Here is a 25,351-nt window from a genome sequence, read left to right as displayed (position 1 = left end):
TAATAAGCCCAGGCCCTAGGTCAGGGCGGGGCAGCAAACAAACAGTTCACGAGCAAAGCCCAGGCTCCTGGTTCTGAGTGTCGGGGCAACAGGAGACTGTCACCCATGAGTGGGGTGGTAGGGGGGACGCAGGCCCGCCCACTCCACTGCGTCCCAGCCCGGGGCCCTGACAGCGGCAGGCGACCTGCTGCTGTGTCAGTGGGGATCCTGGCCGTAACACACTGACATCGGCTCTGGGTGTGCCAGAGCCTGACTAGAGTCGACTGCCCCCAGGCTACTTCCGACCTCCCGGTCTAGCAGTACCTGTGTCTGGTTGGCGTCCTCCACGGCATCAAGCATCATGGGCTTCTCAGGGTACTCCGCGAGCGGTAAGCTGGGCAGCTCCTCTGGGTCCCTTCTCACCGATAAGCTTACTGGCTTCTCCAGCGTCTGGTCGGTGTCCGGCCTCAACAGGTAGGGCCAGTCCTCAAGGCGGTCACAGGTGGCAGGAGTCTCCCCAGTGGGAGCTAAGGCACCAGCGTCCAGCCTCTCCGGCGGCCAGGCAGCTTCTGAGCCCTGGGGTTGGGCTTTTATACTTCCTGTCCTGCGCCTTGACCTCTGGGGGGTGGGTGCAGGCTCCAGTGGCTCTGCCCACTTTGGCATCCAGAGGAGCTCGTCCCTCTCTGGGGCGGCTGGAAGCCAGGCCGCCTCACTACAAGGGGTAATTGTGAATAAAGAGTAACTACATAAACAATACAAAATAGTAAAACAGCAGCTTTAAAAAGGAGCATAAAGCTCAGGCCCAAAATACAAATCACCATGGCAATAACATATAAACCCCAACTGAGAAAACACTGTTTATCTCACTATGTTGTCAGCATGTCTGTGGCAGCAGTGAAGTCCAAGACCTACACTCAGTGGGTAATTGGAACCCGCAGAGGAGCAGCACTGGAGAGTCTCTCGATGTCTCAGGGTGGAAGAAGGAGACCAAAATTCTCTGGTGATGTTGTATCCGGGAACAGGATAAATTATAGATGTCCTCACCCTTTGTTCACCCTTTCATAGGCAATGCTTTTAGTAACTCTTCTTTTACGGTGAAGTCACTAAATATCATCCTCACCATAATTGCCAACTGTACTGTATCCGATATATCTGTCGACTCATCGAACTGCAGTGAAAACCAGTCACATATTTCCAAGTCATCTTTTAGCTGAATTGCATGTCGCTTGAAATTGCATGTATCCTATTCGTAACTGTGTTGTCTGATAACTGCAAGCCTTGTATTGCCGACTAAATCTCAGCTTGTTAGAAAATCCTTGAAACGGGCAATCAGCACCAGTCAGAAATGCTTCCTTCAACAATTCACCATCTTGAAAGGGTTTTTTTTTCTTTGTGAGCAGATGAGCAATTTTTTAAAGGAAGCAATAGTAGCACTTTTAGACTTACCACTTCTCTAGTGAAAACAGATTGCTGGGCAGATAGGTTTGATTTGAGTTGATTAATTTTCTTCTTTCTCAACTCAGATTTAAGTGGATGGCTAGTGTCAAAAGAGCCATGATTAGTTTGGAAATGGTGTTTGACATTTTTTTTTGGCACTGCAACAGTACCACCGCACAATAAGCAAACACATTTCCCTTTATTTTCAATAAAACAATAGGATTCTTCCCACTCTGCATTGAAATAATACGTACGTTGTCTTTTATTTAAACCACTCATTTTGGGGCAAAATGTTAAAAAAATAAATTGCAAAGCACAAGAAAACAGCAGTATCAGTGCAGCGGAAGAATACTCACATAACATATGGAAACATCCCACTGTGTGCGCAGGTGCAAGCAGAAAAAAAAGAGTGGCGATACACAAGTGATGAGAGGACCTAATTGCCATTAATACAAAAGGCAGCTTTTTGTAGCAGTTTTTACTGGAACTCTATAATTTTTCGGAGTGCAGTCTTGATTGTTGATAGGGAATCCCCCCCCACACACACACATTACCCAAAGCCCCAGGCTTTTTGCTGAGAATAGAGTAAAAGTAGGCCTAAAAGCCTTTAGCTGGAGCAAAAGTTTTAACTTCTGCTAAACTTGTTTTTTTGTATAAAGGGCATGCTGAGGCAGAAAGATGTGGTCAGGGCCCCAAAAAGAGGAACTAGAATTGGATAAAGGGGAACCAGAAGATCTGTTAAGTTATAACAGCTGAGCTTGCTGTCGGGACTACAGAAAAGGTGCTAGAACGGTGAAACCGCAGACTTGATTGGTAAAGACAATAACAGGAAAAGCCACAGATGGAAAATTGGGGTTTTTCCATAGATGGAGAATTAATTGGTCAGCTTGCTTGTTATTAATATATTCCAAATAAGGCAAATAACATGTGTAACCAGCGTGCTACGTTTTGCGGTTTTAACCTTTATAAGCTTGGTAAAATTTGTAACATGTAGAGCAGCCAGCCTCTTGCGTGGGGTCTATGCTGTCTCTCCCTGCATATATGCTTGTATGAAATAAAGGAGCCTCAGGCAGTCTGATCAAATCATTAAGGTGGTGGTCTTTTCCCCAACATTGTTCTATTTGTGCGTTCAACTAGCCTGGAGCTCTAAGGGTGGCCTGCCACATGAAACCTTTGCTTTATGTTTAGAGCCAGGCAGATGTTTTTAATTAGGTCCCCAACAAAATGAGGCCCCTGGTACGAGTCTATGATCTCCAAGAGGCCAAAGCGAGAGAAAGTCTGCTCTAATAGTAAGCGTGCTATGGTGGTGACGGTGTTATTTCTCACTGGGTAAGCCTCTACCCATTTGGATCCACCACTACTAGACAATAGCAGTTCCCCTGCCTGGAGCATGGTAAAGGGCCAATGTAATCAATCTGGAGGCGGTGCCATGGCCCCCTAACCGGCTGGTGTAAATCTGGACCCTTCCTGACTCGGTGGTCTGTGTTCTCAACACAAGTGAGGCAATTTCAGATGTGTTTTTCAGAGTTGCAACCACTGACCACCATCCAACTGTTAAGATTCTTTTGACCATCTTTTCTGTACAGAAATGTCCTTACTGATGGGTGAGCATGATTAATTCTTTGCGGAGACAGCTAGGGATGACCAGAACAGGAATTTCATCTTTAACCTCTATTCTTCTAGCCATGACTAGGCCACTTCGATGTTGGAAGATATTGTAGCCCCTGTAATGCTGTTTCTCTCGGAGGTCCTTGAACTCCTCATCTCGCTTTTGGAGCTGCACAATATCCAGTTGACTTTATACTTCTGTAGACTTCAGCTGGTAAATAATATCTTTAGACTTGTTCCACAGTGTTTCAGGGCCCAGGAGCACAGCTTGTTTGGCTATGCTGTTGACTCCGTTATTCAAAACCGAAATTTTGGCCATGTTTTTTCTATGATCTCTGACTTTAAATAAAAATTTTCATCCTTTCCTGCTCTTTGCCAATCACTGGGTATGCATGAGGTATCTGGCACAGACTTGTTATCAGTAATCCTCATATCTCTTGCCATCCATATGGTCATCCAATCCAGAAGGGCCCTTAAGACCCAGTCTGAATCTGAACGGATAATAATGTCCAAGACCAGGTCTGCAGCATCTAAGGCACCTGCAATAGGTACAATCTCTGCAGCTTGTGCGGAGTGTGGAACAACCATACCTTGCAGCATCTTTCCGATGTTGACTTGAAGCACAGTGTATCCAGTGTGGGGACTTCCTTGTTGATGGTAACTGCTACCGTCTGCAACCCATATATCTCAGGCTGCTTCTTTTGCCTTCTCCAGATGAATGGAGATTTGACGGTAGATATCTCTTCTGCCAGCAGTGGACATTCATGTTGCTCACCATGGATCAAAAAGGCAGATGGGACCATTGACAAGTTGTCACTGTCCGTCCCTAATGCGGGTTCGGTGAATTTTTTAATTGAGAGAGGAAAATTAAAACCAGACAAATTGAAACTTCAAAACACCACGTGGCCGTTTATTAACAGGGAGAAAATCACAACTTGGGCTGGGGAGGAACACTTTTACCAACTAGCAGTACGATTAGAACAAAACATTCACACAACTTGAAGCAATCTATTTACATTCATTAACAAGGAACCAAATACTTCAAAATTAACTGCTCTTTAAAAATTAAGGTAAATACACCAAATTAAATGAACTATGTGCATATTAACCAAATATTATAAAATACACCAACAATAGCTATTAATACAACAATTCAACTTTTCATATGCTGTATACACACGCTTTATACTGAATAACAACAATATACAGTTCTGCAGAAGAGACTAAGCAAAGCACAGAGTATTCACAGAAAATTAGAAAGCAAATACCGTATTCCAGGTGCAGCTGACCAGCAGTACAGACACCAGAAGCATACCGAATTGGTAATCTGTAGAAGATAATTTCGAAAAATAAATGTCACGTCCCGAGCCGGCTATATCCGGAGGAGACCCCTGGCTGAAGGGTTGATCAGGTCCTTCAGTCAGTATGTGGATACTCCTGCAGATTATGGCACGATGCATGGTTTTATTCAAAAGCTCTTTTACACTTGTCAAAATCTGATTGGTTCCTAGCTCCTTCACCTTCCAGGTTCCAAGCTGCTGCCCTTTACGTAGATAGAATCTGCACACGCCACACTAGAAGCTACTAGAAGCTGCACCCAGCACACTAGCATGGTTTTGCACACGACTCTAATCTGACCGTTTGAACTGAACTACGATTAGTCAGATTGGATTCCTTTGCTCACGGCATGCCGGTATTATGCACATAGCACTAGCCTGACCCCTGGGTGACCAGGCAAGAAGAGCGGGAAACTGCACACGGCACTGAAATGTTGCACACCGCACCTTAAGATAGCACACAGCACCATGGTGTTGCACACGGTACCAGTATGACCTTTAGATGACCGACAATTGGCCATACAGACACCATGTTGGAATAGAGGCCTTAGGGCTGTGACAGTCACTTTGTCCACTTGAGCTTCCCTGTTAAGAATCCTCAATGTCCATCCTGCTAAGTGACGACTGGAGACTCTACCATAATTAGCCCTCCCAGATAGGATGTAGCGTACTGGTGTGTGGGTGGTATGAAGCACAACTAGGGACATACCGATGATGTATTCCCAATGTTGCAGGGACCAGATAAGGGCTAGTACCTCTTTTTCATACACTGAATACCTTTTCTGCACTTTGGACAGATGCTTAGATCCGTAAGGCACTGCTTTTAAACTGGCACCACTTTTTTGCAGCAGCGCAGTGCTTAACCGAGGGACCTCAAACTCATATCACCATAAAGGCCACATGAGGACTAGTACATTGGCCCGAGGGGCTGCATCACTGAAACCTTTTCATACAATGATACAAAAGTGTACTCAAAAATGAAAAAAATGAAGAGTAATGTAGTATGCTATTAAAAGTCAATGTATTAACTTTTTTTAAACTGTAATGCGAAAAGTCAGTGCTAATTTTGACAGTCATTTCATTTTTGGCCTTTTAGCTGGCAGCGTTTTGCATCAACCAGAGCATCAATATTAGGTTTGATATCCTGAGACGAAACAAATCTGTATTGCTTGCAAATGTTCATCAGTGAGCCTTGACCTTAACACAAATTTGTTAATCTTCATGGAAGAGAAAAAACACTTCACACATATATATATATTTCCAAACATTGCCATTACCCTTGTGGAAGCAGAAAATAACAGGAAATCTTTCTTGTGAAAGAAACCGGTAGAATTCTGGAATTCCAACATCTGTATAGTTCTGCTTCAAAATAGTGTCACACTGAAGTGCCACCAACTCCATCTGCATTCCCTCTGCAACATTGTCAATTTGCACAGCAAATGGTGTGGAAAAAAAGTTGAAAATGTGGTTCAAGTGCCTTGAAATCTTTAAACTGCACATCAAACTGTTTGTGTCAGTTAGAAATGATCTCTGCATATTCTTTCAAAGATTTGGGTTCAACTTTTCCTGAGGAATTCAGAGTCCAGAAATGGACCAAGTTGCCAGCAGTCAGCTGTTTCCCCCACAAAGTAGGCTTGACTTTGAATGATTTTACACTGTCATACAGCTGTGTTATCACCTGTTTTCTACCCTGAAGCTTCAAGTTCAGTGCATTCAGGTGATCAGTTACATCTGTTAGAAAAGCACGGTTGCAGATAAAAGTGGAATGAGCAAGCTGTGGAACCTCCTTGTTTTTCATTTTCATGAAGGAATCAATCTCCTCTCTAAGTGCAAAAAAAATGCTTCAAAACATTTCCGCAACTCAGCCATCTAATATTAGTGTGATACAGAAGTTCCCCATATTCGCTGTTCATGCTTGCTAGAAAAGAAGTGAACTGTCTGTGATTCAGCCATCATTCATGTATAAAATTAACGGTTAACGTCAGAGCGCTCTTCATATGTCAATGCACAATGAAGGTCCTGACAGTGCTTCAAAGTTTCTTTCTCAGGGAGTTGTGTCATGTTATATAGGAAACCCCAGAGGTTCACATATTGATTCATTTGCTCAAACCATTCTTCCATGAACCCTTCCACCGTGTCTATAAGCCAGTTGAAAAATTCTATTTTGAATTGGACATCTTGATTGTTAACTGTTTCATCTTCAAAGTCATAGCTGAATTGATGCTTTTTATGATGAACGTGTGGGGCTGGTTTAAACGCTAGATCAACACCAAGATTTTCAGCAATTTCCTTAGCTGTTGTCAGAGCTCCTTCTTACCCGACTTCCCTCTGGTTCAGGGGTGGGCAAACTATGGCATGTGGGCCACATCCGGCCCGCGGGACCATCCTGCCCGGCCCCCGGGCTCCTGGCCCGGGAGGCTCACCCCCAGCCCCTCGCCTGCTGTCCCCCATCCCCTGCAGACTCAGCTCACTTGCTCTGCCACCGACACAATGCTCTGGGAGGCAGGGCTGTGAGCTCCTGGAGCAGCTGCAGAGCCAGGCCTGACCCAGTGCTCTGTACTGCATGATGGCAGCGGTGGTGGCATGGGCTGGCTCCAGCCAGGTGGCGCGACTGTAGTGCTGCCAGCCACTGGTGCTCCAGGCAGCGCAGTAAGGGGGCAGGGAGCAGAGGGGGTTGGATAGAGGATAGTTTGCCCTCCCCTGCTCTAGTTTACAGTATGGTCACAACAGGCATTTATCAAGTGTGTGGCTGCAACAATGTCAAAAGTTTTTCTTGCTTTGCATGCTTTGTCTCACACATTGACTTGAAAAGGGATATTGTTCTGTTACCCCAAGGGTTTCTCTGTGCTTGGGTGGTCTCAGGAATACCTAGAGGACACAGCACATCCATCTGATAAGTGATTGACACAAGGAGTGTCTCTAAAACAAATAACACTATATTAACATAGTAATACTTGTCAATAGGCTAACAACACCTCGAACCACAATAACATACAGTTAGAAGGGATGCTAAGTGGCAGCATCTCTCTCAGATCTCCGTCTCTCTTCTCCTTCTGCTTTCTGTATCACTCTCTTATTGACTGTCACACACTGACACTCGCTGCATACTCTGACACACACACACATTCTCTCCTTGCTGTTTCCCTTTCTGACTGCTCTCTGCTTCTCCTCACATACACTGACTGACTGCATCTGACACCCTCAGATACTTATACCACACTTGTTTTTCTCACTTTTTCTTATATCTTTCTGTCCAAATCCTTGGTGTGCAAGTCAATATTGCAATATAGTATCTATGCTTCCAGCCTTATGGCTAACTGCCTCACCACCGCTTGTTGTTTTTCCTGCCAATACTTCTTGTTACGTGCTCCCCTACTTGCAGCTAATGGAGGAATGGCACCTCAGTGATGTGCATACCTAATACAAAATGGCGGCAAGGTAGCAAAATTAAGTAACTCTTGTTCTCTGGCATGAGTACCACAGCACAATGAAGATGAGAATCTTGAATTCGGTTAGTTAACATGCACTTCATGGCAGATACCAGTGTCTGTTTGCTCCGATTTAGCCAATGCAATGAGGGCATCGTGGACTTTAGCTGTTTGGTATCAAACAGCTTTAACGCTGTCAATTCTGGACTCCTAGTGTGTTTCTCATACTGGCTCCACAGTGACATTGACATGATCTGTGAGAATTTTCCACTGAAGAACAGAGGCAGAACGTAGATTCTTTGCAGAAAGCCAAAGAGGGACATGGACTTGACTGAAGATGATTTAGTATCCCCCACAATAAGACTGAGTGAGTGGCAACCGCATGGAACAAAAACTGCTCTTGGACTTTAAGTAAGGATTCTTGCCTGTACATCTTTGTTTTTCTCTTTACTTTTGCAATTTTGAAATAATCCTTGCCCCAACAGTTTCAGATATTTATGTTTCATTCCTTCAGAGTAGTAAGTATAGTATCAGCTAGTCCATCCCCTGTGTACTTGTCCACTGTTTTAAAACCAATAAAGTATTCCTGAATGGTCACTTTGCCATCCGAAGTGTCAAGGAACCTAACAGTGAAAGACATCTTTTCGGAATGGCTCACATCCCGGAGCAGTACTCCTTTACCTTTTAAGAATGCATTGCAGCACTTCCTTCTCCAATATTTTGGTCATCTCATTCTGGATTATTTTTCCACAGTAGTGATCCGTCACCTCCCTGGATAGTATGCGTCAGAAATTTTGCTTCATTACTTCATCGTACTTTCCTAATAACTCCACCAAAACCAGGTGTCCGAGACAGATGCAGGTTCGAGTAAGGATTTGATTGAGAGAGGAAAATCAAAACGTGACAGATTGAAATTTCAAACCACATGGCTGTTTATTAACTGGGATAAGTTACAACTTGGGCCAGAAAGAGGCAATTTATCAATTAGAAATACTACTAGAGTAAAACCATACACAACTTGAAACAGTCTATTTACATCCAACAACAAGAAACCAAATGATTTATAATCAACTGCTCACTAAAATCCAGAGCAGATACACAAAACTAAGTAAACTGTACACATATTAACCAAATATAGTAAAATACATCAACCAATCACAATAGCAATCAATACAACAATTTGACTCTCGTATACTGTATACACAACTTTGTACCAAGTAAGGGAAGGGAAAAAGGGAAGAGGCTAAGCAAACAGAGTATTTACAGAAATTAAAATGCACATACCACACTCCAGGCGCAGCTGACCAGCAGTACAGATACCAAGGGCATGACAAATTGGTGAGAAATAATCCAAAAGAAAAAATCAACACAACACGAGCCGGCAAAATCCGGAGGAGACCCTGGCTGAAAGAGTGATCAGGCCTTTCAGCTAACACGCGGATACTCCAGCCGTTTTTGGCGCGAGACTTAGTTTTATTCGAAGACTCTTACTCATGTCAGTGTCTGATTGGTCCCTAGCTCCTTCACCAACCAGGTTCTGAGCTGGTGCCCTCTACGTAAACAGGATCTGCACCCGGCACACTAGGGGCTGCACATGACACACCACTTTTGCACACGGCACACTTGTAGCACACGGCCCTATACTGACCTTCTGACCAGACAGAAGGTTCGAGAACAGGCACATGGCACTATAATGTAGCACACCGCACCATAGGGTAGCACACGGCACTATGGTGTTGCACATAGTACCAATGTGACCTTTTGACCGACAATTGGCCTGTAAGGAATCATAACCCCCCACCCTTTATATGTAGCTTTAATACCGGCCAACTCGGGCCATCTTCAGCCACTGTTTCTAAAGGTTTACTGTTGCTGGTGTGGACCCCACCCTAGGATTCAGGTTGGAAAATAATGCACGAACAGTACTCTTGTGGAGGGTTGCCAACAGTAATACAGGCATCTGTGGTCCTGATATATAATTGAATACTTGTAGCTTTCTGCCCTTGTTTAGCCACTACCTTTAGAATCTTGCTGTCACTGGTGTGGCTCCTGCCCTAGGGTTCTGATTGAAGACCATGTATGATCAAGTACCCTAGTGGTAGGTCCCCAACAGTAATATGAGCGACTACGGTTCGAATATAATTAAATACTTGTAAACTTTTGTTTTCATAAAATCTTGTTTAACCAGTGCCTAAGAATTTGCTGTCACTGCCACGGATACTGCAGCAGGACCCTGATTGAAATAATAAGGCAAATCAGTCCCGGCTGCAGATCCCTGACATTGATATAAGCCTCTGTAATTTTAATATATAATATTGTAATAATTATAAATGCTTTTAGCTTTATTGGTTTATAGGCCTATATATCCAGGCCTAACTTGTTTATCAGTAATGTCTGACCCACTGAGTGGAGAAGAAACTAAGTATTAAGAAATATGGGTATGGAACACTGACAAAAGAGGAACTAAGCAGGGAGGGACCAGGGGTCTTTTCCTGCCAGTCTGGCTTTAAGCAAAATATAGCATAATAAGACTGCTTGCTTATAGAAAATTGCCAGGTGGCATTGTCAAGTGACTAGCTTAATCACTGCCAAAATGTGTGACCTATGCAATATGCTAATAGCTTGTGCAATATGTATTTGCAATCAAGAAGTCATAAGACAATGTAATTGCAAAAGCCCCTAACTGGAAATACCCCAAGCTGAATTTACAGTAAATAACCTGCTGATCTGCAATATTAACTACCAAAAATAAGCAAATAACTTGTGTAATCAATATGATGTTTTGCAGTTTTAGCCTTTATAAGCTTGGTGAAAATTGTAAGGGACAGAGCAGTTTTTCCCTTGCGTGGGATTTTCTGTCTCTCCCTGTATGCATACTTATACTCTTGTTTTATCAATAAAGGTGCCTTGACCTGTCTGATCAAAATCGAAGAGGTGGTGGTCTTTTCCACAACAGGCCATACAGACGCCATGTTTGAGCATAGGTTTAGGGTTGCGACATCAGGAAGTTCCTGTCATTCACTGTGAAGAGCCTGTCAGATAAGGCTTGGAAAGCCATGTTATTTTTAGAAAGATAAAGTATTATTGTCCTGAGCCTCTTCATAATGTTCTCCCAGAGTTTTGTATGTTGTTTAATCACATGTTGAAGGTCCATGTCTTATTTTATCCTTTGCTCTGCTTTGATCCACATTCGGTAGGAATTTAAATGACTTGGCAACTTTTCGTGTTGCATGAGAATCTGAGATGTGCTTTCAATCATTTGACCCTGCAGATGCTAGGGATGATTTTGGATTGAATTCAAAGAGCTTGCAGCAGAAACAGAAATCCTTGTCAGTGCTTCAGAACTTCACTGTTTTCAAGCTTGCTCTAAAAAAAATCATAGAAAAATGGCAGTTCCGTTAATCAAGAGGAAAATCCACGTCTTTTATTTTTGGTGGACCACTAGTAACTAGCAGATCTTGAATTTTGGGTGTTAGATTGGGCCATAAAGCTGGATCAGAAATGGCATTGCCAATGCTTACAATGGAAATCAGTTAATTTCTTATCACTAGCAACATCGTCATGATTCTCATTTGGATAAAGAATTTCTGTTTCGTTTGGGTCTCTTTGTTTCTCTTGCAATGATTCTTGAATACAGAATTGTGGATCATCTATGCATTTTTCATTTGATGTCTCCGCTGTGACGATCTTGCTACCATTGCACCAGTTGTCGTTAACAGATTTCAAGTATTTTTCGTCCTCTCTGCATCTTTCTTCATTGCAGTCATTAACAGCTTCTTGTTTCCTGTTCTGCGACTCTGACATTGTCTTTTTAGATATTTAACATTTTGTTTCCTTTGTTTTACAAAATAGCCAAAAGAGAGAGAGAGAGAGAAAACCGCTAACAGAGACGATTCATAATTCTTGATGTGGGGCACAATGTAAAGGTTCGTGGGGCATGTGACTGCCCCACATGTTGCCTCTGGGAGGGGAGGAGATGTGGGGAAAGTTTGCCTGCTGACTTTGACTGGACTTTTGCTTGCAGTCAGAGCAGAGCCATTCACAGGTGAGAAGCTCCATCCCGAGGGGTCCCCAGCCAACTGGCTGGCTGAGGGAGGTGGGTGAGGCTGTGGTCAGGAGTTGTTTTGCCTGCGAGTGTGAGCATGAAGATGTTAAGCATGTCCAGCCCAATCAAGATGATAATGAGGGCAGTCCATAACCAGATGGTATGCTGTTTGTTCTTGAGCTCCACAGGGAGAGGATGGGGAGCGCAAGAAAACCCAGCTGTAAAGATGTGAGAGAAACCAATTGAGACCTCAACACATTCTATTGTAATGAAGGATCTTTTGGATCCTATGGTTGGTCTGAGGTGTATGCGAGAGCTGCTTTGGAGAAACTAGAGGGTGCAGACCTGAGCTGTCTATCTGCTAAGAAACATGCCATTGATCCAAATGTAGTCCTACACCATCTGTTGCTGTTCCTTAGAAAGGTTGTATCTGATGTGATGTCTGAGATGCTCAGCTATTTCAGAAAAGGGACATCTTAACTTTAGCCAGCATTTTTCATGAATCTTTGAGATGAAATTGTGAAGTAATTGCCTTGATAGTTGGCTGCATGCAGTAATGCTGCTAGGTGTGAAGGCAGGGCTCTGATCTCTGGGGGAGCAATGGAAGCCGTGACTGGAAGGTTAGAGGTGAGTTGTCTGGAGAGTTTCCCATACGAAGGGCAGAGTTGATTAGTGAGTCCAACTTGCCACGGTGATGGCTGAGCCCTATGCTGCTGCACAGTATTCAGCAGGTGCAATAATTAGGGCCTTGGTAGATGTCCATGACATTACAGTGCTAGTGCCTCATGAGTTGCTGGCAAGTCTGCGGAGGAATATGACTCTTGACTAGATTTTAAATGCCCAGCAAATATCATTATGCAACTCAGGCCTCTGCCAGGCTTGCTGTGGAATGAACAGGACACTATCCATGTGAGTTCCAGGGCCCCACGGTGTCATCTGCTCCAACCACAGCATATGATGTGGCATATCCCACCGGATTCCAGTTTGTGTCTTTGCCCTCAATCTAAACTGCTTGTCATAGATTCATAGACTCTAGGACTGGAAGGGACCTCGAGAGGTCATCGAGTCCAGTCCCCTGCCTTCATGGCAGGACCAAATATTGTCTAGACCATCCCTAACAGACATTTATCTAACCTACTCTTAAATATCTCCAGAGATGGAGATTCCACAACTTCCCTAGGCAATCTATTCCAGTGTTTAACTACCCTGACAGTTAGAAACTTTTTCCTAATGTCCAACCTAAATCTCCCTTGCTGCAGTTTAAGCCCATTGCTTCTTGTTCTATCATTGGGGGCTAAGGTGAACAAGTTTTCTCCCTCCTCCTGATGACACCCTTTTAGATACCTGAAAACTGCTATCATGTCCCCTCTCAGTCTTCTCTTTTCCAAACTAAACAAACCCAATTCCTTCAGCCTTCCTTCATAGGTCATGTTCTCAAGACCTTTAATCATTCTTGTTGCTCTTCTCATAGACTTATAGACTCATAGACTCATAGGTCAGAAGGGACCAATATGATCATCTAGTCTGACCTCCTGCACAAGGCAGGCCACAGAACCCCACCCATCCAATTTTATAACAACCCCTAACCCAGGACCGAGTTATTGAAATCCTCAAAATTGGTTTGAAGACCTCAAGCTGCAGAGAATCCACCAGCAAGTGACCCGTGCCCCACGCTGCAGGGGAAGGCGAAAAACCTCCAGGGCCCCTGCCAATCCGCCCTGGAGAAAAATTCCTTCCCGACCCCAAATATGGCGATCAGCTAAACCCTGAGCATGTGGGCAAGACTCACCAGCCAGCACCCAAGAAGGAATTCTCTGCAGTAACTCAGTTCCCATCCCATCCAACATCTCCCCGCAGACCATTGAGCAGACCTATCTGGTGGTAATCCAAGATCAATTGCCCAAATTAACGATCCTATCATAACATCCCCTCCATATACTTATCAAGCTTTGTCTTAAAGGCAGAAAAGTCTTTTGCCCCTACTACTTCCCTCGGAAGGCTGTTCCAGAACTTCACTCCCCTAATGGTTAGAAACCTTCGTCTAATTTCAAGTCTAAACTTCCTAATAACCAGTTAATACCCATTCGTCCTCGTGCCTACATTAGTACTAAACTTAAATAATTCCTCTCCCTCCCTAACGTTAACCCCCCTGATATATTTATATAGAGCAAGCATATCCCCCCGCAGCCTTCTTTTGGCCAGGCTTAACAAGCCAAGCTCTTTGAGTCTCCTTTCATAAGGCAGTTTTTCCATTCCTCGGATCATCCTTGTAGCCCGTCTCTGAACCTGTTCCAGTTTGAATTCATCCTTCTTGAACATGGGACACCAGAACTGCACACAGTATTCCAGATGGGGTCTCACCAACGCCTTATATAACGGTACTAACACCTCCTTATCCTTGCAGGAAATACCCCGCCTGATGCATCCCAAAATCGCATTTGCTTTTTTAACAGCCGTATCACATTGGCGACTCATAGTCATCCTGCTATCAACCAGTACCCCAAGGTCCTTCTCCTCCTCCGTCGCTTCCAACTGATGCGCCCCCAACGTATATCCAAAATTCTTATTATTAATTCCTAAGTGCATGACCTTGCACTTTTCACTATTGTATTTCATCCTATTTCTATTACTCCAGTTTACAAGGTGGTTCAGATCTTCCTGAATAGTATCCCTGTCCTTCTCCGTGTTAGCAATACCCCCCAGCTTTGTGTCATCCGCAAACTTTATTAGCACATTCCCGCTCTTTGTGCCAAGGTCAGTAATAAAAAGGTTAAATAAGATCGGTCCCAAAACCGATCCTTGAGGGACTCCACTAGTGACCTCCTTCCAGCCTGACAGTTCACCTTTCAATACGACCCGCTGGAGTCTCCCCTTTAACCAGTTCCTTATCCACCTTACAACTTTCATATTCATCCCCATCTTTTCCAATTTAACTAACAGTTCCCCATGCGGAACCGTGTCGAACGCCTTACTGAAATCTAGATAAATTATATCTACCGCATTTCCTTTATCTAAGTAATCCGTCACCTTCTCAAAGAAGGAGATCAGATTGGTTTGACACGATCTACCTTTAGTAAATCCGTGTTGCAATTCGTCCCAATTACCATTGACCTCTATGTCCTTAACTACTTTCTCCCTTAAAATTTTTTCCAAGACCTTACATACTACAGACGTCAAGCTAACAGGCCTATAATTACCCGGATCACTTTTATTCCCTTTCTTAAAAATAGGAACTACATTAGCAATCCTCCAGTCATACGGCACAACCCCCGAGTTTATCGATTGCTTAAAAATTCTCGCTAACGGGCTCGCAATTTCACACGCCAGTTCCTTTAATATCCTCGGATGGAGATTGTCCGGGCCCTCCGACTTCGTCCCATTGAGCTGTTCAAGTACGGCCTCTACCTCAGTTGCGGTAATATCCACTTCCATATCCACATTCCCGTTTATCATCCCTCCATCATCGCTAGATTCCTCACTAGTCTTATTAAAAACTGAGGCAAAGTACTTGTTTAGATGTTGGGCCATGCCTAGGTTATCCTTAACCTCCATTCCATCCTCAATGTATAGCGGCCCCACTTCTTCTTTCTTTGTTTTCTTCTTATTTATGTGGCTGTAGAACCTTTTACTATTGGTTTTGATTCCCTTTGCAAGGTCCAGTTCAATACGGCTTTTAGCCTTCCTCACTTTATCCCTACATGTTCTGACCTCACCAAGGTAGCTTTCCTTACTGATCGTGCCTTTCTTCCACTCCCTGTAAGCTTTCTGCTTTTGTCTAATCCCCTCTCTGAGTTGCTTGCTCATCCAGTTTGGCCTACAACTCCTGCCCATGGTTTTTTTCCCCTTTCTTGGGATGCAGGCTTCTGACAGTCTCCGCAGCTGCGACTTAAAGTAATTCCAGGCCTCCTCCACATTTAAATCCACTAATTCCTCCGTCCAATCCACTTCCCTAACTAATTTCCTTAACTCTTTAAAATTAGCCCTCGAGAAGTCGAAAACCCTAATCCCGGATCTACATTTGTTTATCCTTCCATCTAGTTTGAACTGAATCAGCTCATGATCACTCGAACCAAGGTTGTCCCCTACCACCATTTCTTCTACAAGGTCCTCACTGCTCACCAACACCAAATCTAAAATGGCATCCCCTCTCGTAGGTACTTCAACTGCTTGATGAAGAAATCCATCCGCTATCATATCCAGAAAACTCTGACCCCTATTATTCTTGCAAGCACTCGTCCTCCAGTCTATATCCGGGAAGTTGAAGTCCCCCATAATCACACATTTCCCCTTTGTGTTTACTTCATTAAAGACATTAAAGAGGTCTCTATCCATATCCCAATCAGATCCCGGCGGTCTATAGCACACCCCAAGCACTATCTCAGGGGAAGCTCTAGTTGCTTTTTTACCCAGTGTGATTTTTGCCCAGACAGACTCTGTCTTATCCATTCCATCGCTTCTTATTTCGCTACAGTTAATTTCATCATTGATGTACAAGGCTACTCCACCACCTTTGCCTTTCTTCCTGTCTTTTCTAAACAGCACATAGCCTTCAATACCCGTGCTCCAGTCATGAGTACTATTCCACCAGGTTTCGGTTATCCCTATAATATCCGGTTTCACTTCCTGCACCAGTAACTCCAGTTCCTCCATCTTGTTACCTAGGCTTCTCGCATTAGTGTACAGACCTTTTAATTTTTGGCGTTTGGCATCAGTGACATTCTTTCCCCTGTTGTGCAGAGACCTTCTACCACCAGCATCACCTGTTACTCTGGTTTCTACTCCACTATTCCTCCTTGGATCAAATCTTGGGACTGCAAGGGTATCCCCTCTCACTTTGTTTACTTCCCTCTCCAGGTCATATTCCGGCGTGGAGATCTCCCGAACATCTCCCAACCATCTCCCCCAACTTCCTAGTTTAAAGCTGTCTTGATGAGGTCGGCAAGCCTCCATCCTAGAATTCTATTTCCCTCCTTGCTTAGATGAAGTCCATCCTGAGCGAACAGTCGTCTATCTGTAAACGCTTCCCAGTGACCGTACATCCCAAAGCCCTCCTTATAACACCACTCCCTGAGCCATCTGTTGATCGCCATAATCTTGTCACTCCTTCGTCGCCCCTCTCTAGGAACCGGCAGAATCCCACTGAAGATCACCTGAGCCTCGATTTCTTTGAGCGTCTTCCCCAGTCTGGCATAGTCCTCCTTGATACAGTCCAGCGAGTAACTAGCCGTATCATTTGTTCCCACATGAAGGATAATCAACGGATTCTTTCCCGCTCCCGCTAAGATCGTATTCAGCCTCAGGTCCACATCCTGTATCTTAGCCCCTGGCAGACAGCACACCCTTCTGTTCTCCCGATCAGGTCTAGTTACAGGCCTGTCTACTCTTCTCAGTAAAGAGTCTCCAATAACGTAGACTTGCCTTTTCCTATAACGTAGACTTGCCTTTCTCTGGACCCTCTCCAATTTCTCCACATCTTTCTTGAAATGCGGTGCCCAGAACTGGACACAATACTCCAGCTGAGGCCTGACCAGCGCAGAGTAAAGCGGAAGAATGACTTCTCGTGTCTTGTTTACAACATACCTGTTAATGCATCATTAAACCTATTTATTACCCCACTGGGTCCATCCTCATTTCCACCATGTAAAGTCTCAGAAAGACAAATTGGGACCCCCACAACCAATACCTGTTGTCACATTGTGTCCCCGTAAGCTCCACCCATTGCAGATGTAACTCATCCCTGCAATCAGCAACCTCCATATGTTGCTGATCCAATTAATCCCTGCCAACAGTGTCACCCTCATTTCCTGCAATCAGCTGAGATGAGGTATGACTCTGCCCCAGTGCCTGCTCACCCTGTCAGAGTGCAGAAGACTGCCTACTATGTCATCTTGGCTGTCCTGCTCGGTGACCAGATGAAGGGATCCTAGCACACTTTGGAAGCCCTGAAATGTTGTGGAAACAACCTCAGAAGCAGCAGCCCTGATCACTTGCATCAGTTCCCTGCTGACTGTCCCACCAGCAAATGCAACTAGCTCCCCTGCATGAGTGTTTGCTTCCGCTGGAGCCACCCAGCCATCAGCCTAGGGGTGTGCCTTTTGGAAATAAAGCACACCACTCTGGGCTTTACCAGCCCCTGTCCCTAGACTAGCCCCTTGCCTCTGTTGTGAGTATCCTACCCCTGGCTCACTACTGAACCCTACAACCATACTCTGCCTGCCCTGTGCAATGTTTGAATCCTTCCCTCCCTGTCCCAGCACTGGTGCTGAGCCCAACAGGGAAGGGTAAAGGACATTTGCTCCTGCTCTCCCTGCCCACAGCAGGAGAACCCTGAAACCAAATCACTAAAGCTTTTTCTCACAGTTCGGTTGCTACGAGGGGGGCGGGGGGTGGGCTGTACTCCCTCCCTATACCCAGTGATGGTATCTGACTAGGAGCTGATTCACTAGCTAACTCCTTTTCCCTTTCTGCTACTGCTCTCCTGCTTCTGCCTCTCCCTCCCTGGAACAGGGGGATCCCCCGCTGCTCTCATTGCCCTGCAACTACATGGAGCCATGCTGACTCAACTGCTGGAGTCCTCTGATTCCTGCTGTTGCTCTGCCTGGTCTGGGGGAAAAGGGGCTTCTCCTGGCATGCTTGCCCTTTTGAACTCCACAGCCCTTCCCGTCGGTGGGGATTAGTCAATGTCCCCATGCTGACCCACTCTCTCTTTTGCAGCAGCTTCTGAGCCTCGCTCCCCATCCTGGCCATAAGGCACTATTCCTGGGAGCCCGGGGAGCAACTCTGGAAGGAGCAGAACACGTGACACTTCCGATTCTCACGAGAGGTGAAGAGGTCTATGTGGGGAAACCCCCATTTCCGGAAAACAGAATGGATGATGTCCGGACGAATCGACCACTCATGAGCTGGGAAGGATCTGCTGAGGCAATCTACCAAGATGTTCTGAACTCCTGGGAGAAAGGACGCTACCAGATTGATTGAATGGGCTATGCAAAACTCTCAGAGCTGAATGGCTTCCTGACAAAGAAGGGAAGAGCGTGCTCCGCCCTGCCTGTTTATATAAAACATAGCTGTTGTGTTGTCTGTGAACACGGCTTTGGAGTTGCTGGCGAAATACCTGGCATGCTAGATGAACTGCCCTCAGTTCCCGCACACTGATGTGTAAGGCCAGTTCTTGAGCCGACCAGAGGCCTTGAGTACGGAGACCCTCGAGGTGGGCATCCCAATCCAAATATGATGCGTCCGTGGTTAGGGCCGTCGAAGGTTGTGGTGGGTGGAATGGCATCCCTGCACAAACCATGATGGGGGTCAGCCACAAGGTTAGGGAGCCTAAAATGTTCAGGGAGACAGTGAGTATCATGTCCAGGCTGTCTCAACCAATCAGTATACTGATGCGAGCCAGGTTTGAAGTGGACGTAGGCGTAGCCTGGCATGTTTGGTCACAAAGATGCAGGCAGCCATGTGGCCTAGGAGGCTGAGACAAGTACGAGCCGACATTGTCGGGAAGGCTTGGAGGCCTTGAATAATTGATGCCATTGTCTGAAAACGAGGCTGCGGTAGGCAGGCTCTGGCCAGATTGGAATCCAGAATTGCCCCAATGAAGTCTGTTCTCTGCATGGGTACCAGAATAGACTTCTCGATGTTGATCATCAGGCCTAATCGCCTGAAGAGGTCTTAGACGATGCATATATGATGTCTCACTTGTGTCTCGGAGGTCCCTCGGATGAGCCAATCGTCAAGATACGAGTAGATGTGCACGCGACGGCGACGGAGGGAGGCGGCGACTACGGCCATGCATTTTGTGAATACTCGCAAGGCCATAGAAAGGCCGAATGGAAGGACCGTGAATTGAAAATGTTGATGGTTGACCACAAAACAGAGGTACCATCTGTGTGATGGATAAATTGCGATGTGGAACTACGCATCCTTCATATCGAGGGTGGCATACCAGTCTCCAGGATCCAATGACGGGATAATGGTACCCAGGGATACCATGCGGAACTTCAACTTTATCATGAACTTGTTGAGTCCTCGCAGGTCTAGGATCAGTCTTAGACCCCCCTTTGCCTTGGGGATTAGGAAGTAGTGGGAATAAAACCCCTTGCCTCACAAGTCTTTCGGTACCTCCTCTATAGCTCCAATGGTTAGGAGCGTCTGTACCTCTTATAAGAAAAATTGCTCATGAGAGGGATCCCTGAAGAGGGACAAGGAAGGGGGGTGGGAAAGTGGGAGCAAAACAAACTGAAGGTGGTATCCCAATTCCACTATACACAGAACCCAGCAATCCAATGTTAGCTGGGACCACGCAGGGTGGAAATGGGAGAGGTGGTTGGAGAAGGATGGAGAAGGATCTAGGGAAACAGCTGGTGCGCCGTTCTTGGGAGTCACTTCAAAAGTTCTGTTTGGGCTCCGCCAGTGGTTTAGGGGGGCCCTGATTTTGACCCTCTTGGGGCCCAGACTGCTTTCTACGGTTACCCCGGCCACGTCTTCTGGCGAAGTCCTGTCGTGGCCTAGGTGGGAGGTAAGTGCGGTGAGGCTGAGGTCGGAAGGACCTGCGCTGGGTTATTGGGGTATGCGTCCCCAGCGAGCGCACGATTATTCTGTTGTCCTTTAGGCTCTGCAGCCCAGGGTCAGTCTTTTCAGAAAATAGCCCCTGGCCTTCAAAGGGCAAGTCTTGTATTGTTTGCTGTAATTCAGGTGGAAGGCCTGACACCTGAAGCCAGGATATTCATCTCATTGCCACTCCTGAAGCCAGAGTCCTGGCTGCAGAGTCGGCTGTGTCCAATGAAGCTTGGAGGGAGGTTCTCGCTACCTTCTTTCCCTCTTCCAATAGGGCTGCAAACTCCTAGCAGGAGTCTTGGGGAAACAGTTCCTTGAATTTCCCCATAGACGCCCAGGTATTGTAATTGTAGCAACTGAGTAGAGCTTGCTGGTTTGCCACCCTAAGTTGGAGGCCCCCAGCCGAGTATATTTTGCGGCCCAACAAGTCCATGCGCCTAGCCTCTTTGGACTTGGGAGCAGGAGCTTGCTGGCCATGGCGTTCCCTCTCATTGACCGATTGCACTATTAGGGAGCAAGGAGGAGGGTGTACGTACAGATATTTGTACCCTTTAGAGGGCATCATGTACTTCAGCTCTACTCCTCTGGCTGTGAGGGGAATAGAGGCTGGGGATTGCCAGATGGTGTCAGCATTCGCCTGTATAATGCTAATAAAAGGCAGGGCCACTCTTGTAGAGGTGTTTGCCAACAAGATATCCACCACTGGATCCTCTATTTCAGGGACCTCCTTCACCTGTAGATTCATGTTCTGAGCCACCCATCTCAGAAGGTCTGGATGAGCCCTCAGGTCAATTGGGGGAGGGCCGGAGGAGGATGTCCCCGCCACCGCCTCCTCTGGTGAGGAGGAAGAGGAAAGGCCAGGGCCAAGAGGATCCTATGGGGGCTCCTGTTCTTGAGGAGCGGCGTCAAGCTGAAGTGGGGCCTGAGTGTCTGCCAGTGGAACCAAACCCTCATCCGTACTCATGGGGGGTGGCGGCTTATGGTCGCCTCTGACACGTGGTGTTCCGATGGGGCAGACTGTGGTGCATCTGGGGCAGCACCTTGGGCTTGGTGGTATGTCCAAGGTGTCAAGAAAGACCACTGATGGGAGCCTTGCTCGTGGCCTGGGCTCTCCGGGAACCCATGGCTAGGCACATCCGAGTTAAGGTCCCGTGCATAGGAAGCGCTACCAGCATGAGATGACACCGAGGTGTGTCTTGATGGCCAAGGGGGTGCTGAGAGACCTTGAGAAGGAGCCACATCTCGGGTTGATCTTTCTCGAAACGGCACCGGGGAGCGGTAGCGAGAGCTGTAACAGTACCGTGGGCGAGACCGGGACCTATGACCGTATCGGTGCTAGGAGGTCAACCGGAATCTCGATTGCCTTCTAGAATGGCTGTGAGATGCGCGGTGCCGTGAATGGTGCTGGGAGCCGGATCAGTACCGAGTGTACCAGGCAGGCGAATGGGAGGCTGAGCGGTGCCACGAGTGCGACCGGTACCGCAATGGAGAGCGGTGCCGGGACTGCGAACGGCATAGGGACCGGGATTGGCAACGGGACCAAGAACACCAGCGGGACCGAGATCTTGATCGGCCCTTCTCAGTGGTTCCCACGGAGGGCGGCCTCAGCAGGTCAGGCTTGCCAATATAATGAATGACCTGCACCGGCGGTACCGGGGGCTGAGACTGAGCGGTCTCCGTCATTGCAATCAATTCCCTCGCTGTGGAGAAGGTCTTCGGGGCAGATGGAATAGCGAGCTCGACCACAGCATGAGCTGGGGAGCTTTCGGGCACTGGACTCAACGGCCCTTGCGGGACCGGAATTGACTGTGCCGAAGCTAGTGGTGCTGCAGCGGGTGTCAGTGCCGGGCGATCCGTCTTAGGCAAGTGCTCCGACTGCCGTGCGGACGGTGCCAAAGCAGCAGGAGCCTTATGTTGCTTCCTGGGCCGCGGGGACAGGGAGCGGTGCTGAGCCGACATCGGTGCCAGCGAGGGTCGGTTCCGGGGCACCTTTGCATTACTGGAGCGGTCTGGAGCCGAAGGAGCGCTTCTCATGGATGTGGATTGTTCAGCGCTTGGTGCTGAGGGTGCTGGACTAAGAGCTACCTCCATGAGGAGCTGTTTCAGACGAAAGTCCCTCTCCTTCTTCGTCCTCGGCTTAAAGGCCTTACAAATGCTGCACTTGTCGGGAAGGTGGGATTCCCCGAGGCACTTAAGGTAGGAGTCATGGGGATCTCCCATTGGCATTGGCTTTTGGCAGGCCGAGCATGGTTTGAATCCCGGTGAGCTGGGCATGGGCCCCGGTACCGGGGTGGAGGGAAGGGGCTAATCTCCGATCACCCTGCAACTATATACATTAACTATATATATATACAAATGACTAAAACTAACTATAACTGTAAAACTCGAACTATATACACAACTAACAATAAAGAACTATGAGTAAGCTAGGGAAGTGGAGATCAGCTAAGCCGCGCTCCACTGTTCCAACGACCGTCATGGGTGGTAAGAAGGAACTGAAGGGCCGTTGGGTCGGCAGGGGTATATATCCGGCGCCATAGCGGTGCCACTCCAGGGAGTGACCCAGCCGAGCCACCGAGTGTTGCTAGAGTAAAAATCTTCCAACGATCGTGGACACGGTTTACGCAGACATAATTGGAATGGATATGAGCAACACATCTCGAAGAACAACAGTTACAAAAGTGAGTAACCATCTTTCTCCTCTCCCCTATACTGATCTGATCTGCAACACCGCATGCCCAGGCAGTCATCAGCAAGGCCAGCCTTAAGGCAGGGCAATCCAGGCGCTCGCCTGGGGGCACTGAGTTAGGGCATGCCATGATGCAGCCGAAGCAAGGGGCTTCTGCTCCTCATCACTGCCTGCGGAGTGCAGCCCAGTGTGGCAGGAGCACTTGCTTCTCTGCTTGGGAGTGGAGGCCCCCAGCTCGCCACTCCACATGGTTTCCCAGCCCAGCTCCAAATCCCTCCTCCACACTCTGTAAGCCAGCAGGCTCTCCCCATCCAACTGTCCCAGCCTGCTATTCCTCCTTCCATGAGCAGCCTGAATGAAAGCGATGCCACTCAATGGAAGCCACGCATGGGATCTAGGTCAGCCAATGGGAGCTGGAAGTTGCCAGCCTCTTCCAGGTTGGGATAGGACGGGAACTAAAACTGTAGGGCAAAGAGACCAGTAAATCTGGGGGGATACTAACCCTGTGCCCCAGCTCCCAGGGGGCCCTCCCTGTGCCCCCAGTTCTCAGACCCCTCCAGCTCCTGGAGGGCCTCTCCCTGTGCCCCCAATTCCCAGGGCCCCCTTCTCGCCAGTTTCCAGGGTGTCCCCCATGTCTTTGAGGTCCCCCTCCCACATGCCATGCTCTGACCCCTCTGACTCCTGTTCCCAATGCTCTCATCTCTCAGGGGCTCCCCCTTTTTCTTGCTCATCCCAAAGGGAGATGTCAGTGCTGGGGGTTGTGGATATTTCAGGAGCGAACCTACCACCATCACCACCCACCCTAGCTACTTTCAGTGCGCTGGAGCATTTGCATTTTAACCTCCCCTCTCCCCTAATAACCCACCTTCCCTGGAATTGGAGCACTTGAATATTGGGGATGCTCAGTATTGGAGTGGGAAGAGATCTTCCTTTCTGGAGCCCCCATGTCACAGCCCTCCTTTCCTCGCATCCCCCCACCAGTGAGACTCTTTACTCTGGTTCTCTCCCCCATTTCTGGGGCTCTCATGTCACCATGCCCCTCTGCTACCACAGCTCTCTGCTGCCCTCCTGTCACTGCGCCTCCACTTGTGCTGCTGACCCTCTGGGGCTCTGGCAGAGAAGCTGGATGCCGTGCTGAGTGGGAGAGGTTGGGAGGTGCAGGAGAGGTATGACTCTGCCCCAGTGCCTGTCAGAGTGCAGAAGATCGCCTACTATATCATCTTGGCTGTCCTGCTCAATGACCAGATGCTGTGAAGTTTCCTATGATGCCTATGTCACTGTGCCTCACTGTACCAAATTCAGGACAAAGTGCTGAGATATAGGACAGACACACCCCAAAGCTGGTGGTTATTCTCCTATAAGATATATTAGATCAGCAACAAAAGTAAATTTCTGTTTCACTACACTGGCTAATAAGAAGTCAGAAAAGCAGTCTCCTTAGGTGTTCCAGTCCTTGTATCACCATCAAAAACACTAGACTTAAGGATGAGTGGTTATTTAAAACCAATTTAATCAGTCAAAGGGTTCTTCTGATCCCAAAGGACCAGCCACATACCAAAGTCAATATATAACTTAGATCTTACCCAATAATCACGTTGTTGCCAGTTCTTTAATTTCTAAAATCTAAAGGTTTATTTATAAAAAGAAAGAAGGGTGAGAGGTGCTGGGTCATCATCCTACCTAGCCATTGCAAAAATACTTGGTGTACATTAAATAACACCCTGGTCCCAGACTGTGGCAATACCAAGAGTTAAGAAGCAAACTAAGGAAACTTTGTGTTAAGCTTTAATTTCTTTTGCTACTTGGTTTTATGTCAGCCTTAATTGTGTCTACAGCTAAATGATTTTTATATAACCTTTAAGGATTTCCTTGATATTCCCCAACAGTAATATAAATGTTATACTGAACAAAATAAACCAGCAGATGGCACCACTTCCATTGAAATAGAATTTCAAAGAGTACATGCTATAGACAGCAATTTAGAAACTTGGATGGAATCCTGTATACAATCACTTAAGACTCATAATTTCTGGAGTGTAGTGACATTTCTTTGCACCATTCATGAATATTATTACCATGTGTGGCAACCAGGAAATTTACCCTTTGAAAGAAATAAAGGCATCTGAGATCAAAGGGGTATCACTCTCTCTCTCCTAGCTGCACACATTATTTCTATTAGTATTAAGAGGATTTAGAAACATGAATCAAGCAGAATATGTAACCCTGAGGCATCTGTTTTTGCTCTGAATTCTCTGGAGTCTTACTCTGAACC

Source organism: Gopherus flavomarginatus, chromosome 2, assembly GCF_025201925.1.
Source record: "Gopherus flavomarginatus isolate rGopFla2 chromosome 2, rGopFla2.mat.asm, whole genome shotgun sequence".
NCBI lineage: Eukaryota > Metazoa > Chordata > Testudines > Testudinidae > Gopherus > Gopherus flavomarginatus.
Note: the sequence above shows the minus strand (reverse complement) of the source record.